Below are 15,762 nucleotides of genomic sequence, written 5' to 3'. Positions count from 1 at the left end.
ACTTGAATGGCTCTCTGTGGTGTCAAGGCTGTGACGTGAGAGAAATGTCTAGGCTGTGGGGAGTAAAGGTGCACCTTCCATTCCTCCATTTCCTTCCGCCCCTGGACTGCGCACAGACATGTCCTCAGCGCTGTCAGCCCAAGGAGTTTTCATGAATATGAGGAAATATTCCCATGCACCCAAAATAGGGATACTAAAACAAAGATGAGACTGTTTTGCTTGTTTCACCGAGCTTTGAACCCACCTGTGTTATCTGACAATCACATCAAAGTGCATGTGACTATTCCAGATTTAACCCCCAAAACCTGACATTAGTTCTACACTGCAAACCATCTCTCTTTACTACATTAATCCTCTGCAATCTCCTTTTAGAGTAAGTGGTGATCTTTCGTTTTCTGTCAAAATATCTTTCATTTTTCTGTTCCCTTCTCCTTCCTTTTCTATCTTATTACTCTTTTCTGAGATGGCTTACACCACTCTAAACTTTCATTCATTCATCTCTTAATGCAGGATCTCTTTAGTATGCAGAAACTGGTTGTAATGCTAGACTGTACAATGCTAAGAACGGAGATATTGTCCAAATAGTAGTTAACAATGCACATAAAATCAGCAGGTCTTCCTTCTCATTTTATTTTATCCATTTCATTTCATGCTAACAGTAGGATGACAGCCTTATTGTCACGAAAAATATAGTTCCTGGGAAAGGACTTTTGAAGTGCCTTCAGTCTGGGAATTAAAACATCACCTGTAACAAGGCAGAATTGGTCAGAAATGTCCTGGCACTTGAATAAGTATAGAAAATTAAGTGGATATACGGCTTACAGAGATTCTAGCAAATTCATCTCAGATCCACAGTTCTTCATGTATTTTTAAATGCCTACGAGCAGAACTGTTCTTTCAGCTCCGCACAGTGGCTCTCACCCTCATTTTATGTAACTGCTGAACTCTCATTGATGTTTGTGAAAAATCAATTTTCGGCTGTCAGAGGAGTGCTTCCAATTGCACATGCAAAGTCAATATACAGGAGTGCCGACCCGGGCAGTACAGCAAAGGCTGAAGATGCAAATGTGTCTCCTCATTTGGTTCCCAACATAAGTCTTTAAGACTGAGGTACAGACCACTGTGCCACGGTATGGAAGGAATGTTGGAATGAGTCGGAGCAAAGGCGTCTGCAGGATATTCACAGTGAGCACACAGGGAAATCCGACATACTTGAAACGTTTTCTCTAGCAAGGACCTTTGGTCTCCTGCTCACCATGCTCTGTCCTGCGTCGAGACCAATGCAAATTAAAGCAGGGAAAAAAAAAAAGCTAATTTTTTCATTTTAAATGACAGGCAAAAAGTGCATATATAGTTTGTGTGCAACCATATCCTCCATTTTCCACTTTTAAGACGTTTTTCTTGGACTGTATATTTCTCCAGGAAGAGGCCATGGAACGCATACATTTGTAAAGCCTCTTTCTACAGCAATAACAAAAATAATTGTTATTGTTGTTATTATTATTAATAAAAGCACAGCAGTTGCAGAAGGTAGCACTCCCTTAGGAACCTTGTAAAGATCTTGGTGGCCGAAACCTATGAGTTTTCCAGGGAAGTATGTTAGCCAAGTCAGCTTGCCTGAAGCAAAGATGAACAACCTGCAGGTCACACTGCTCCCCCAAAAACCTGATTAGTTTCATTTTGAATTCACCCCGTGTGCAGAAAATACACACGGTGAATTTGGGCAACCCTGAAAGGCAGCGCGACATTTTCAGCCAGAGGAGTATTTGAATTATCTTTTTTTTTCTATTTTCTTGTTCACCTAAACTTTTTTGGTTTTGACCTTCTAACAATTGCAACGGCGGATGCAATGCACTTCACTGTACATTGCACGACAGACAACTTTTTCATTTGAGCATTTTTAGTCTTTGCATCTCAGGGCTCTGATTTACAAGTCAATTTCAATCAAAAAATGAGTAAAAATGGGTAACAATGAGATTATTTCACTTATTTTAGCCAACAATTAAAAGGATTTAGTGAGAGAAGCTCTGACTGACATGATTGCCCACCTAGTGTCCATTTTCCCTCCCTCGTTTCATGGGGTTAATACCTCAGTGAGCTTTAATAACATTTTTGGACAATTCATGTAATGCTGATTCACAGATTCACATTGATGCTTTGTCAGCTGTACGCACTCTGATTTTTAGTTCTTTCTAGCTTCTTTACTGCCTTCTGGGGTTGTTCTTTCTGAATACTTAAAATATGCCACGCTATGAGCTGTGATTCAATTTTACTACAATTTATCGCAATGCTACTAAAAAGCAGATTTATTTTTTTTTAATCTCTGAATTACTTTTTGAGCAAGATTGTCAATGAACTAAAATATTTACACTGAAAGAGCTGGAACAATTAGATATGAGCTGCAAGCCCCTAAAATTTGAGTCTTTGTGAGCACAGTTTGAGCTGATGTCTATTCATAATACACCACTTTATAAAAAAGCTCCTTTATTTCTCGCTCATAACCACCAAGGTTTAAATGTCATTTACTGAAAACTCTGACATTAACGAAATACCTCAAAACATTTCATGATGACATAACAGTGAAATAAAACATACAGAGGGAATATAAAATGCATATCATTCTTGGGAGCAATTTTTACCTTTGCATGATCTGTGCTCAGCTAAGGTCTAAATATGCTGAAATAGCTCCAATAACTTCATGCCACCAAGGTGTAAGATTAGCTGCGCAGACCTGCTATACCCACTGTGCTCAAAATGAAGCAGAGAGATCGTCCTCTGGGCAAAGATCATGGTTTGAGATGTAGCCTGGACCTGCAGGCTGAGCCACAGAGGGGCGAGCACTGGCAGAGGGGACCAAAAGCACATTTGCCTTCTTTTGAACCTGCCCTTCAACTTGTAATGCAACACAAATTCATTAATTCACTTCTCTATCTGCAACACGGATATAATAAAACACAATTTCAGGGGTTAAAGTTCCACTGCATTTTGTGAGGCGTTGAAATATTGTAGAACTGGGCTGGCACAACCAAGAAACAGCGACAAAAACAGAGTCCACCAGGAGCTACTGCAACGTGTCCTTATCTAAGTGGCAGGTAGTTGCTTTTTTTTTTTTTTCCTTAACTTCAATGTATTTCTATCATTTAAGGAGTAGCAACTAGTATCAAGGAAGTGAACGTATTTTCAAAAATACCATTCATTCCAGAAATTTGTCCATCAGCAGTTTTGAATGGCATACAAAAAGCAAACCTGCTTTAGAGAGAGCACTGAAGTGAACCAGCAATAACGTTAAAGCACTTCAAAAACATTGGTGGTGTAGCTCATATTTCTCTCTTTCACTTAGTATTGTTACAGAAGATAAGTCTTCTGATCAGTGGCTGCCAGCTTTAAGAAATAGTGATATATTTCTAGATAATCGACTGCTACCTATTACCATACTTTTGATGTGGTGGAACATTCATGTGCCTTATTTTCTGCTTCCTCGGGGTATTCTGGTTAAATGTCACATGCATTTTTCTCCTATGTTAAGAAAACAAAACCTGCATATTAATTCTTTCTGAGAGAGGCATAAATGTAATAAGGAGGGAACATTGATTATTCTATTCATCTATAAACTGCTCCAATAGAGATATAAATAACACTGGAAAAAGTAAAGCAGCCTTAATTATCAGCAGTGTTACCCCCCTGTTTATAACAGTCATGATAGATGAAACCTGCAGCAATCAATCTGATTGCTCTGATAGCAGTTTAAGCTAATTCACACCAAGAGACACAATGGTAGAAAGCCAGATTATCGCATGTATTTTACAAGTATATTGGTATTTAATGTAAGATCGCTATTTCATTGACCAGATTTCTGCTCCTTAGTAAAGAAACTATGAGAAAATGTCCTTGTAAATGTATCCGAGAGCTAAGGTGCTCAAGCGCTTCATACATTCCTTCTTATGTGTTCCTAATATATGAATAAAAACACAGAATTGCCCTTTTCTTGCTCCAAAATGCTCATGGTTCAGTTCCCCAAATCTGTAGCCCAGCAAGGCAATCTATCAAGAAAATGTTTGCTATTAGGGCCCCAAAAGACACAAATTTTGGAAAGGAAAGAGCAGAGTGAATAAACTACTGAAAATGTTCTGCTTCACCCATTTACATGCTACAAATCTGGCCTTCATTTGGTATTCCTTATTCACAGTACCTCACACAGTGTTAGCACTTTCAAACAGAAAAAAATAGTCTTCTTTTTCTAGGCAAACAATCATTTTATTTTTATACTTTAGGACTATTTTTTGCAAAGAGTAAACTAGAACTTGGGATTAACTTGTTTTATTTCCTACAACAAATAAAAAGGAAACATGGCGCATTCCAAAGTCAACGATTTATTGTTAATTTGCTATTCCTACTCACTATTGACTTCTATGTCTATATACAAGGTAAACTATATTTATATAGATTTCAATTTACTTACATTGTATGATATATGAAAGAAAATACTTCCCTTTATTAATTACTTCTTAACTAAATGCCAAAGGTTCAAATGTAAAAAGTGAAGAAGTCTGTCCCGACAGCCACATAAGACTGTGCTTTTGTGCATTACATTATATTTAGCAGCTGGTCATGTTTGATTCATTTCGCTATACAGAGGACCAAGGTATGCCCTTGAATATTTTCTGTTTTTAAAAGCTAAATGTATTCAATACTTCTCAGAAAGATAACTTTTGATCATCCTATTTGCTTGAAAGTACATTAAAATGGGTCAAGATTTCCAAGGTTATAGCAAAGATATTCCCATGCCACACTGATCTGTCATCAATAAAGCTTTCTCTCCATCAGTACTGGTGGAGTTTAGCCAGCCAGTTGCCCAGCACAGGTTTTGCCCCAATTCTTTGTGTAGCTTCTGGTGGCGTGGGAATTTGCAGGACATGGTTGGATGAACGGGTGCAAGAAAACACACCTGTATGGGAACTCACGTAACTATTGTATTGAAAAAGCCAAAATAGACCCTTTCCCACTCTCCCCACGCTACCTGGCCTTGCAATGCGAACAGGAATAGAACGCAGTATGTAATTTTTTTATTACTGACGCTATCGTTCACGTTACTGCCTTGTTACACAAATCTGGTATTCCAAATGAGCACCCTAATGGCTGTAAATCCTATTTACTTTTAGGATGAGTTCTTCAAATGCCACCTGAGCAAAGCAAAGCACTTTTGCTAAAAGAGAAGTCGGGCCCACGAAAGAATAGCTTCTAGTCAGGGATTATGATTCAGTTACCCCTAGCAATTATAGCAAACACCTTCAGGTATACAGCCGAGATATAGCCCTTCTCCTATTAGTCTTTGCATTATTTTCCTTAGCCAGGGAAAGTTTCCCTGACATAGTTTTGACAATTCCACAATTAATTTGTCTTCATTTCATTGTGTCCTTAATAACACTATGTAGGCAACAGATGTCAAGTCTTTCCAAGTGGAATGAAGCAGAAGTGAACTCACATCCCTAATAAATTGTTTATTGAATATTTATTTTTACTTGGATGACAAAGTGCTAGTGAATCCACTGGTGGTAAAACCCATGCTTACATGCTGCAGCACAACATTTATTGAAGCAGCTATTCTTGCCAAATCTATATTGCATTTATAAATCTTCAAAACAAGCCCTGGTAAATGTCACTTCTTCTTAAATGCTCGGCAGAATCAATGACAAGTGATGCTGCCTTTGCCCTTGAAGAATTCACGTGCTTGGATCCGAGTCCAAATTCTAAAAACCTGTTCAGAAACACAGGCAGTGTAAATACACATGCAATGTACCAGAAACACTGAGGAAAGAAAGGAAAAGTTACTCTAAATACAAAAGTTAAATACAAACAGAAAAGCTTGCCTATTGTTTTCCCAGGCTTTCATGGTAAGCTGTGTGAAAAGCGCTACTACAAAGCCCATTAGCTTACTTCCATTCGGCATTGGAATGTTTTGCAGTGGTCTTCCATATGCTACCTAAAAGCAATCAGTTGCTTTTGATGTGTTTTTAGTGTCACATTAAGCATCTTTTGAAATAATTATCAATATAAAATTGAGTAAAAATATAGAGTTACGATACCATATTCTATCTAACAAAATTTTGAAACTATTCTGGCATAACATCAGGCAATATCGTGTGCTATGTATTTATTCGTGTTTCTTAGGTACGTATCCTTCATTTACCGGACAATAACTCTGAATTTTTATTATACCTTCAAGTGGAAAGGGAAATGAAATACAAAAACTGAGCAGCACAGGGAACAATTTCCTATCTCCTCTAATGTCTTGAACGCCGTCAGTGGATTCTACGCTGTGGAAGAGTCTGCTCAGTGTCAGTGGGGTGCCCGTGTCCAAAGAGCAGAGCTGCTCTGCTGAGCAGCACAGCCCAGATTTGCTGCCACGCCTGACACGGTGCAACTCAAATGCTTTTCCAAGGAAAGCATTGCAACATCCTCATTTTCCAGCTGGTTTTGTAACATCTGGGGTTTAAAAGAGTGTGGGGTAGTCTATTCAGGGCTCTGAATTACACAGCAAATAGTATTTTTCAAGAGCATGTCGATGGCTTAGTATAATGACACGTTTCTATGGCAGAGCTGCAGCTATATCATCTTTTTGCCCATGGTGGATTTCTCAGAGTTAGGGGAATTTCCTCAAGGGGAAATGCTGTCAGCACAGTGCAAGGAAAGAGACCAGATAAAGAGAATCCATGGAGATCCAGCAATGGAGAGTCCCTCTCCTTCGGAGTTATAATCCCCACAGCACCTTGTACCCTCCCAGTCACAAACGCAGCAGCCCTGGCTCACTGCTTTTATAAAGATCTTTTCTTCAAGGAAGAAACTGGAAGCGTGGTTCTCTTGACTTGACCCACGCCTATCTTCTGTGCACCTCCCTCACTAACCAGAACGAGCGTTTCTTTTCTTTTTAGCAAAACCTACACTTGTTTTACTCCCAAATGGCGATGAACATGTTAATTAAACAGAAAATAGTTGGCAGAGCTTGTCACAGAAATGACATTTTAGTGGGAGATGAAATCTTGGGGCGATATTCATTGATAAAATATAAAGTGAAATGGAAAAAAACATTGATTCAAATCAAGGCCTTCCATTTATTGCTTGAAGAAGTCATCACAGTGAAAAACACCAACAAACCAGTCTCCATCTATTGACGGCTGCCAGGCTGCTAATTGCCTCAGAATAGAAAACTGGCTTTGAAATGGGAATAGTTCAAAAGCAAAAAAAAACCCCACAGCCTGGATGGTGATGATGAACAAAAAATGACTTCTCAAGCACACAACCAGGAAAACAGAGGACAAAAAGATTATGAGATACTTTGTTACTTTTTATTTCTGAGCAAAACAAAACACTTCACAAAAAAATAAAAAAAAAAAAAGAAAAAGAAATGTGGTACTAATCCCGTCCCACTCTTTATAGTACTGTTTGATAGACACAGAGGTAGGATGAATAACCTAAGTCAGCAATTTTTCTCTATTTAGTAAAATCCCTTGGGACAGTATTTTGTAGTTGGTATGAAGAGGTTTATTGTGCTCTCTGAGACTTTAGAAAATGTGATTATTACATTACTGCATTGTTTTATTCTAAATAAAACATAAACCCCCTGCTCTTACAATTTAGATTTGGGTTTGATGTCTACATGCAGTGATTTGTAAAGCTTATAAAAATGCTTAATTAAGCACATGCCACTTCTTTTTCTCTAATTCCTGTATTCTTTGCTAAATAGTTATTTTAATGCAACAATAGCTGGATATTTTAGATCTTTGCAGAAGAGGTGGATTACGTGGCAGCCACTAAATATTGGCACAAGCATCACAGATCATACGAAGTTTCCGAATGTGTAATGCAAAGAGTCTTTCATTTCATCCACCAACCCTGAAGATATCTCAATTGATAAAAGGAAAGATTCCAGCCCCACTGTTCGAACCCCCCCGAAAGGCAGGTGTCAGGCTGGAAAGCTGCCCTTTCGCTAACTCATGCTGGCTACATGATGATGAAATGAAACCTGTTGGAGGCAACAAATGATTCTCCGTATCTTCTCAGTCTTTGTGGCTCTAATCCCATACAACTATAACTGAGAGCCTTGATTTTGAATAATTTGGGGGAATTTTTCATGTTCCCTAAATGCAATGAAGTAAGGGGTTAGAATAAGGCTTGAGGGAAGAAACACAACCTGTTTGTGGTATGGATTGCAATGAAATCTAAATAAGATACAATTTCCTATTACATAAGAACGTGTTTAGTCATCTCACGTTCTTCACTCTCCTCCCCGTATCTCCCTACAAAATGTTTAGGGTTGTATGACAGAGATGAAGTGTGACAGGTTCCTAATGTGCAAAACAATTGAAAAACGTTATTTTTTGCAGAGGCAATCCCACATTCATCTGCTGCCTGATTTAGAGTTTCCATCTGGACAGTTGGCAGTCACTCACTACAGTTCAGACTACCTCGAAATGTAGCACAGAGGCTTTGGCAAACTCTGATTTAGATACCTGGTAAGAGAAGAACAGGTTCTCACTAAAATCACTTCCATTTTCAGATATGTCAATCAAATGAACAGTAGTTTCATTTCCATTCCTCCAAAAACAGAAAGGTAGAAAACCACTTGAAAGCTGAAATTATCATCATGGGAAGTTTGTTGTGCCCTGAATCTCTAGATATAGCTTGAAATAGACCTGACAGGTTTAGTTCATTCATTTGTCTTCTATCCCTTCTCCTTCTAGAAACACATCTAATTTTTAAAAAATATAAAAAATTCATGTAATGAAGAGAAATAGCCAGTATTTCCAGAAACATCATTATTTCATTAGGGACATTCCCTAAACATCACTGTTCCCTGCTTTACACACAAAAGAAATGGAAGTGCAGTCGCCTTCTCCTCTTTCTGTTACCATGTTGTTAATTCCAACTGCGAAGCCACTGACCCTTGAAATTATTTTCGCATGCCTGGAAAACACATGTGGCTTTTCCTTACCTTTATCTTTCTCGAATTGTTCTTTCAAAATTCTTTGTGCCCCTTGGACAATATTAATTCACACAGGATTCTGTTAACAAATATCAAAACTTAGCCTTAGTTTTAGCCTTAGAGACTCAAAGCCCTAATGAGGGAATTCAGAGTTCAGCTCACATTATTCCTCACTAGTAACATAAAAACAGGTTCAGCATATGTAACGCTGCTGCAGCTTAAGCACAGCAAGACATACCCTGAACTTTCAAATCCCTGCCTCTTATTTGTACAAGCCAGGCTATGAAAACAGACACTTCTAATGAATTCACTGAGAAATCCTCAGTAGAAGTAGCAACAGCAGACTTAGAGCTATAATATTTAAAGCAACTGCAAAATTGTGCTTTCATCAGGAAAGGAACAAAAGCTTTGTTAGTTTTGAAGCTTACATTTATATTCAGCATAACAATTCAAAGTATCATTGCCTGCCACTATTAGGAGACAGAGGTCAAACATGGCAAGTAAAAAAAAAAAAAATTACATTCACAAGCTGTACAAAAGAGAAAATAGGCTCAAATTGTATGAAGTGCAGTGACATTATTTAAATGTCTTTGTTAATCAGGGTCCTGACATAAGAGATGGTGCTGAGAAGAATTTGCTCTTCAGACTCTTCTCAGCATGGGTCAAATCTGCTTAATATTCCAAACGCTGAGTCTAGCTGAACCACGTTACCCCTTTATGATCTCTCATCTATTTTTTTTCTCCTTTGAATTCAAGATGCACTGGTATTTTCAGTTTTCATCACTGCTAAAGGGCAGGGAAGCTATAGTATAAACAGTGAAGTTCCTTTCAAGCCTTGTTTATAATGATTTATACATTATACAGCTGTTAGACCTGCAGAAATTTTTGCAGAAAGTCAGAGCACAAAAAAGAAGTTTGCAAATATCTGCTTTCAGCCTTATTTATTTTTTTCCGGTTGTTCAATGAGAGACAAAAAATAGGACTATCTGCTGATTCATACATGAGAAAATAATAGCAGTCTAATTTCCACCCCACAAAGCCACAATGGTGTGAAGCTCGTGCAAAGCAAAGAACGGTAGGGACCACAGAGTATTTAATCTACAGATACTGCTGCTCACTTATCGGCACCAACATCCCATCTGAAGCACGCCCATGAGGACTATGCAGGATGCTTTCAGATGGTCAATTGTCACTCTTTCAGGGATAAACAAAAGATAAATAAAAAGACGAAAGCCAGGTCAAAATCTTATCCTGTACATTGGTCTCCCCATTCTCCAGCGATGATTGTGGAGAGCAAAAAGGGTTCCTTAAAACAAAAGGTAGCTCTGGCCCTCCTGTTGGCACCACGCTGTAGAGGATGCGCTGTGCAATCACAAGATCAAGAACTCACGTTCCTCTATGCTTCTTTCTTCCCCCAGCACTCATGTAGCTGCCCCAGCCATCCACAAGTTTAATCCCTGCCAGCTGCTTTCCCGTCACCTAGACTTGCTACCTGAGGGGTCTGGAGGCTATTTTTGTTTCCCTGCCAAAATACTCAGTCCATAAAAGACCTTCTCCCATTTCAAAGAAGATATACAGCGCAATGAGAGGACACGACGAAGCAGCTGGCCAGTTTATTTTGATTTATTGGAAACATTATGGGATTGCCCAAAGGCCTTGATCAGAGTCCAGTTGCGCTCAGAGCTGTTCCACCGTGTCGGCAGCAGTGCAAAGCAGTAAGATAGATGAGGTTGCTCCAGACAAGATGGGATCCAGCCCGCCCGAGGACAACTGTTTTTGCAGTGGGGATTTAGGAAGGGCATACTACTGTAAAGACCAACTGCATAGTTTTTGAAGATTTTGGTAGCCTGATGTAACTGTAAGATTTGAGAAACTGCAACGACACAAATCAGACCGTCTGATGTGACTCCCTTTCTGGCATTCAGATAAACGTAATACATTTTCACGCTACTGACCAGCATTGGTTAAAAGCTAGTTTTCAAACTGTTCCTGTTCAGAATCAAAACCAATCCAGTCCTAACTACTCATTTCATAGAGTGTCGTATCCTGTATTTATACTTAATGGATATTTCTTTTAATTGCAGGCCGAGCGGGGAATGCCCCACTTAATTCAGAAGGGACAAAGCTATTGAATTAAGTTTTGAGACTTACACTAAGCCAGTGTATGTCACAAGAATTTTCATCCATCCTGTTGAAATAGGTGGCATACTGATCAGGTAGCTAGGGTTATACTACAGAATATTTTCTGTATTTTCGATCAGTTTAATATACATTTCATTATTTCTTGTCCATGGCTCTGATCCCTCTACGTTCACCCTCCCGTAGGCCCCCAACCCCAGCGAGAGCTTAAGGGCTATAATTAGAGCCTTGCAAGTTAGGAGACGGCAAAAGTGTTGGAAAGGCTGGAAATGTTTTCATACCTTCTTCTGCGATCAGCACAGGCAGCAACAACCAGGTGCTACGGCTGAGCCACTTCTGGGAAGGGAGGAGCACTACACACTGTATATACAACATAGGATAAATGCCCTGTGTTTTATTGCAGATGGGATACTTGCACTTCATCATTAAAAAAAAACCCTCAGAAGAACAAAGTGATATAACAAAGAATAAATCACAAGGACAAGCACAAGACAACAGGACGAAGGATTTGGAGGGGGGGGGGAAAGGCAGAAAGAAGGTTTAAATGTATTTGTTCCTCTCCTTCTTACCATTTTCTTTACAGTATTTTTCTCTTTTTCAGGACCGGCTTCAGAAGTGGAGTATTTAAGCATTAAAAGAGAACTCTTCCCTTCAGAGAACCAGTTTCACCAAATGTAATGTTGACAGGCACTGTACAGCTACGGTGTGTATTTGGGAAGACATAATAAATACGAGCTGAAAAGGTCACATCTCACACAGGCACCTTTGACGACTCATGCAGACTCTCTCTCAAAATACAGCTCAGAAGTAGATACAGTAACACGTTCCTTCCCTCCAGCATTCACAGCAACTGGTGTTTCAAAACCACTTAAATTTCCTATTAAAAATCTCAATACAGGAATATACCCTGTTTTGATTTAACACGTTCCCAGAAAGGCAGCTGTGCTCCTGTATTCCATGTGGCAGTCCAAGTTCCACATGGAATTCTTTCTTTTTGATAACAATAAATAAAAACTAGAGTTTTCAAAGGAAAGAAAATAGACAGCAATCCATTTATGACGACACCTCACTCATTCCTGCTCACATCCTTCTGCCAATGAATATCTAATAGAGTAATGAGACTCCGAATTGCAGAAAAGCAGTAAATACCTGCAATGCTTTTAAAAATTACGTGTGACTTGATTTCTCTTCTTTGTCATGGTTAGCTCTTGGGATTGAACGGGTTAATCTATTTCCTGAGAAAGAAGGCCTTAGATAAGCTTGGTGGTTATGTAGGCATGTCTGGGTTGCTAGGAGTTTAAACTATCAGCTTGCAAATGGAGCTATTTCAGATCCCAGGTGATCCAAAGAATAGGTTCTCCTCGTGCACTAAACGATGCAGGCATTATGTGGCAAAAAATAGTATGCGATCATATCATCAGACACTGCACTGTAACACACAGGCACAAAGATGTTGAATTAAGGCAGTGCAGGGAATGCCAGAATTACATTTGTCTACCTTCTGAACATTTGATTTGCAGTCCTCAGAAGGTTTTTTTTTTTATTTATTATTATTTTTATTAATCATAACTATTGTGTATAACACACTCAGAGAATATGATACAGTACCGGGTAATAATGAAACCTCTTGTGTGCAGCTCCTGCTCATTAACTGTCCTGGTATTTTTCTTACTTGGACACGGATATTCCAGTGGTAAATGATATTATATCTTCTGCCTATCAGCTCGCTCATGCATATGACCACTCGATTGCCTCACATACCCACTGTTTAACCTAATTAACATAAACACTGATGTCTCAAGAATTTTCTGTGGCTCCCAGATCTGTGCTATTGAAAATAGGCATAACTCTCTAAGCAATTTCTGAGCTTGGTCACAACACAATAAACCTGCGCCGCTTCGCTAAGTCTGATGCATCATTGATAAACACTCCTGAACCCGTTTCAACAGTACCCTCTACCTTATGCTATTGCTTGTGTTAAAGCAAAGGCTAAAACACCTATAGAATAAGGACAGGAGCACTGGGGGAAAGGGAATTGCTTTTGTGTTTTTTTCCTAATAGTTTATGTAAACATAAGAAACACCCCAAAGTACTCAGTAAGGGGGGAAAAAAAAAAGAAAGCAGGCTTCAGTTTATCTAACAATGAAAGTAATCAGAACCTGTCACACCGTATATAAAATACATTCAAACACATACTTGACTTTAATTTATTGGTGCCAAAGCTCCCACTGAATTAAACCGGAGTTCAGGGTGCTAAGCACCCCTGTAAATCAGAGGCTTCATGCACGCGCGAGTGCAGTCCCGGGCTGCCTCTGTAACAGGAAATCACTTTTATCATCACAGCGCGTCGAGGAGAGAAGCCCATGACCAGAATGCTATTTTTATCTACCGAATCTGTGACTCCGTGTAAACTATTTCTACAGGAAATAAATATGTAAAAGTGGCATCAATTATTACAGTTTCAATTAAGGTACTGAATGGCAGGAGATGCCATGCATAGCAAAAATGACTAATTTGAAAAGGGAATAAAGTACATTTTTCAGATAAAGCTGAAGTAATTTTTTTTTTTTTTTTTAAGAATTTAGGCAGGATATTTATTCTCTTTTCAACAAAGGACATGACAGTATCCACGCCTGATAAAAATCTTCTCACTTCCTCTTCCAGACAAAGGTGGAGACACAAGGCTAGTTTTCATATTCAAGCCCCACAATTATTAGCTTTGCCACCTTCCCAGCCCTTGCCAGAAGTCTCAGCTTTCCTTTTTTTCTTAAAGATCAAAGTAAAAATCCTGAATACGTAACCCTGAACTGAGAAACAACACTGAGATTAAATACATATGTGTCTGTGCTCATGGGTGTTTACATCACCAGAAATTCACAGCTCCTGTATCATCATGCTCAAACATCTTCATGATTGCCTAGGTGATACAAGATTGTTTATTTTTACATGGAGCATGATGACAGAGAATCTGATTTGTAATGTTTTGGGTTAGGTTCAAGCGTTTGAGGAAAAAAAAAATGCCAACAAAATGAATTTGCAGAAATTACACCGGAACTGATCCTGTTGCCGCTGAATTTAGTGAAACTGCTCCACGTGCTATATGCGCTTCATTTAACCCACCTCCTAAAATTATCAGCAAAGTGGTCGGGAATAGGAGGGCAATCCCTGCAAATGAGTAATAAAGTGATATTGCTGCTAATAACACAGGACCCTCCATTTAGATAGTGCCTGCCGCCCCCGCGGGTGGTAAAGCTTCTAACCCTCCTGCGTAAGGAGTAGAAGTCATAGAAACAGGGTGAAGCCCAGGCTGTCAAACAGCCTCTCTGGCCCTGACTTTTGTCCAGGACAGCAGATCGTTTCTCTCCAAAACCCGCATGAAATTTTCCACTCAGACAAAAAAGGGAATCTCTCTAATCTCTCGAGATACAAAAGAGCAGCCCACGTTTAACTTCACACAACTCGGACTCCTCTCATGCCCGAGTCGTTTCCCTGCCCATATTTCTCTGCTTTAACTTTTCCTTCCCCCCAGTCAACTGCGAACATATATACGAAGATTTGATTTTTGGGAAGCACCTTCAACTTGATTCACTTCAGCTGAATCTTCAAACGCTCAGCCTCTCTGACTATCAGGCCATAAATATAAGAGAAGTAAATATCCGTACCCTGCAACCTCTCCCGTTCTCTCTTTGTGACAGTGCTGCTCACAGCTTCCCCAGGGACTGGTTTATCCACAAGACTGGCATTTTAAATTCAACAACGTGCAATTCATTTTTGCAGTCCTCAAAGATAACAAATACTCAGTTTTAAATTACTGAATCATTCATTTCACTTAGGATGCCTGAAAATTATCATTTTTATGGAAAGTAATAAATTGTAATTGAAAGTAATAAAAATATAAGTAAAGAGAACACCCGGACGTGCCACAAAGAAAATACCTCGTTCTGTAAATGAGTGTGTTTAATTAATGATGATTTCTAATTGTAACACATTCCTTAAGTTTTAAAATTAGGGTTAGCAGACAGATACAAAAAGTGTTAATTCTGTTATTTCAGCTGCGAATGATTCATGACTTTTTTTTTTTTTTTTGTAAATAATATTTACTCTGAGTTCAGGCTTCCCAGAAGCAGCGGGAAGCGACGATAGGCATTGGCTGCTTAAGCCCCTGGACGGAGCATTTTCAAGCGGGCACATAACCGGCTGCCGGGACTCGTGCAAAGGTTCACGGTCAGACCTGCTGACTGGGACCTGATGTAGGGACTCCTGAACACTACATGTTAAGAAAATGTTTCTATTAAATTGGCTGTCCAAGATATACTACGGTAATCTTCCGTGCAGTACCTTGCAGGTATTGCAGTAACCGTTACTTTCCTGTTTATTTAGATGAAGCTGTAGGAAACAAGCTGGAGCATTATCCCCATTGCAAAAATACAGGCGCCTTTCCTGGACAACATAAGCCTTCCCAAAGAGCCCCAAGTGGTCAAATCCATCTCCTGCTTAAGAGAACAGCAGAGCTACAATAACATGGAGTAAGCTCTTCACTCTGGTTGTTATAATATTGCTTGTACAAAACAATAAAGTATCAAATTTACCAGTGCTAGAGGCCACTAGTCTGGTATTGTGACTGATTACAAGATTCAAAATTT

General features: G+C 39.1%; 1 protein-coding gene across 1 annotated transcript in view; it reads right to left on the bottom strand.

The window, feature by feature from the left end:
* The window catches only part of PTPRN2 (protein tyrosine phosphatase receptor type N2), a 663,063-nt gene that overhangs the window by 433,442 nt on the left and 213,859 nt on the right, over positions 1-15,762 (bottom strand). The window lies entirely within an intron of this gene.

The sequence above is a fragment of the Rissa tridactyla genome, chromosome 2 (genome assembly GCF_028500815.1).
Source record: "Rissa tridactyla isolate bRisTri1 chromosome 2, bRisTri1.patW.cur.20221130, whole genome shotgun sequence".
Lineage (NCBI taxonomy): Eukaryota > Metazoa > Chordata > Aves > Charadriiformes > Laridae > Rissa > Rissa tridactyla.
The sequence above is the reverse complement of the archived record's forward strand: the minus strand, read 5'-3'. Positions and strand labels throughout refer to the sequence as shown.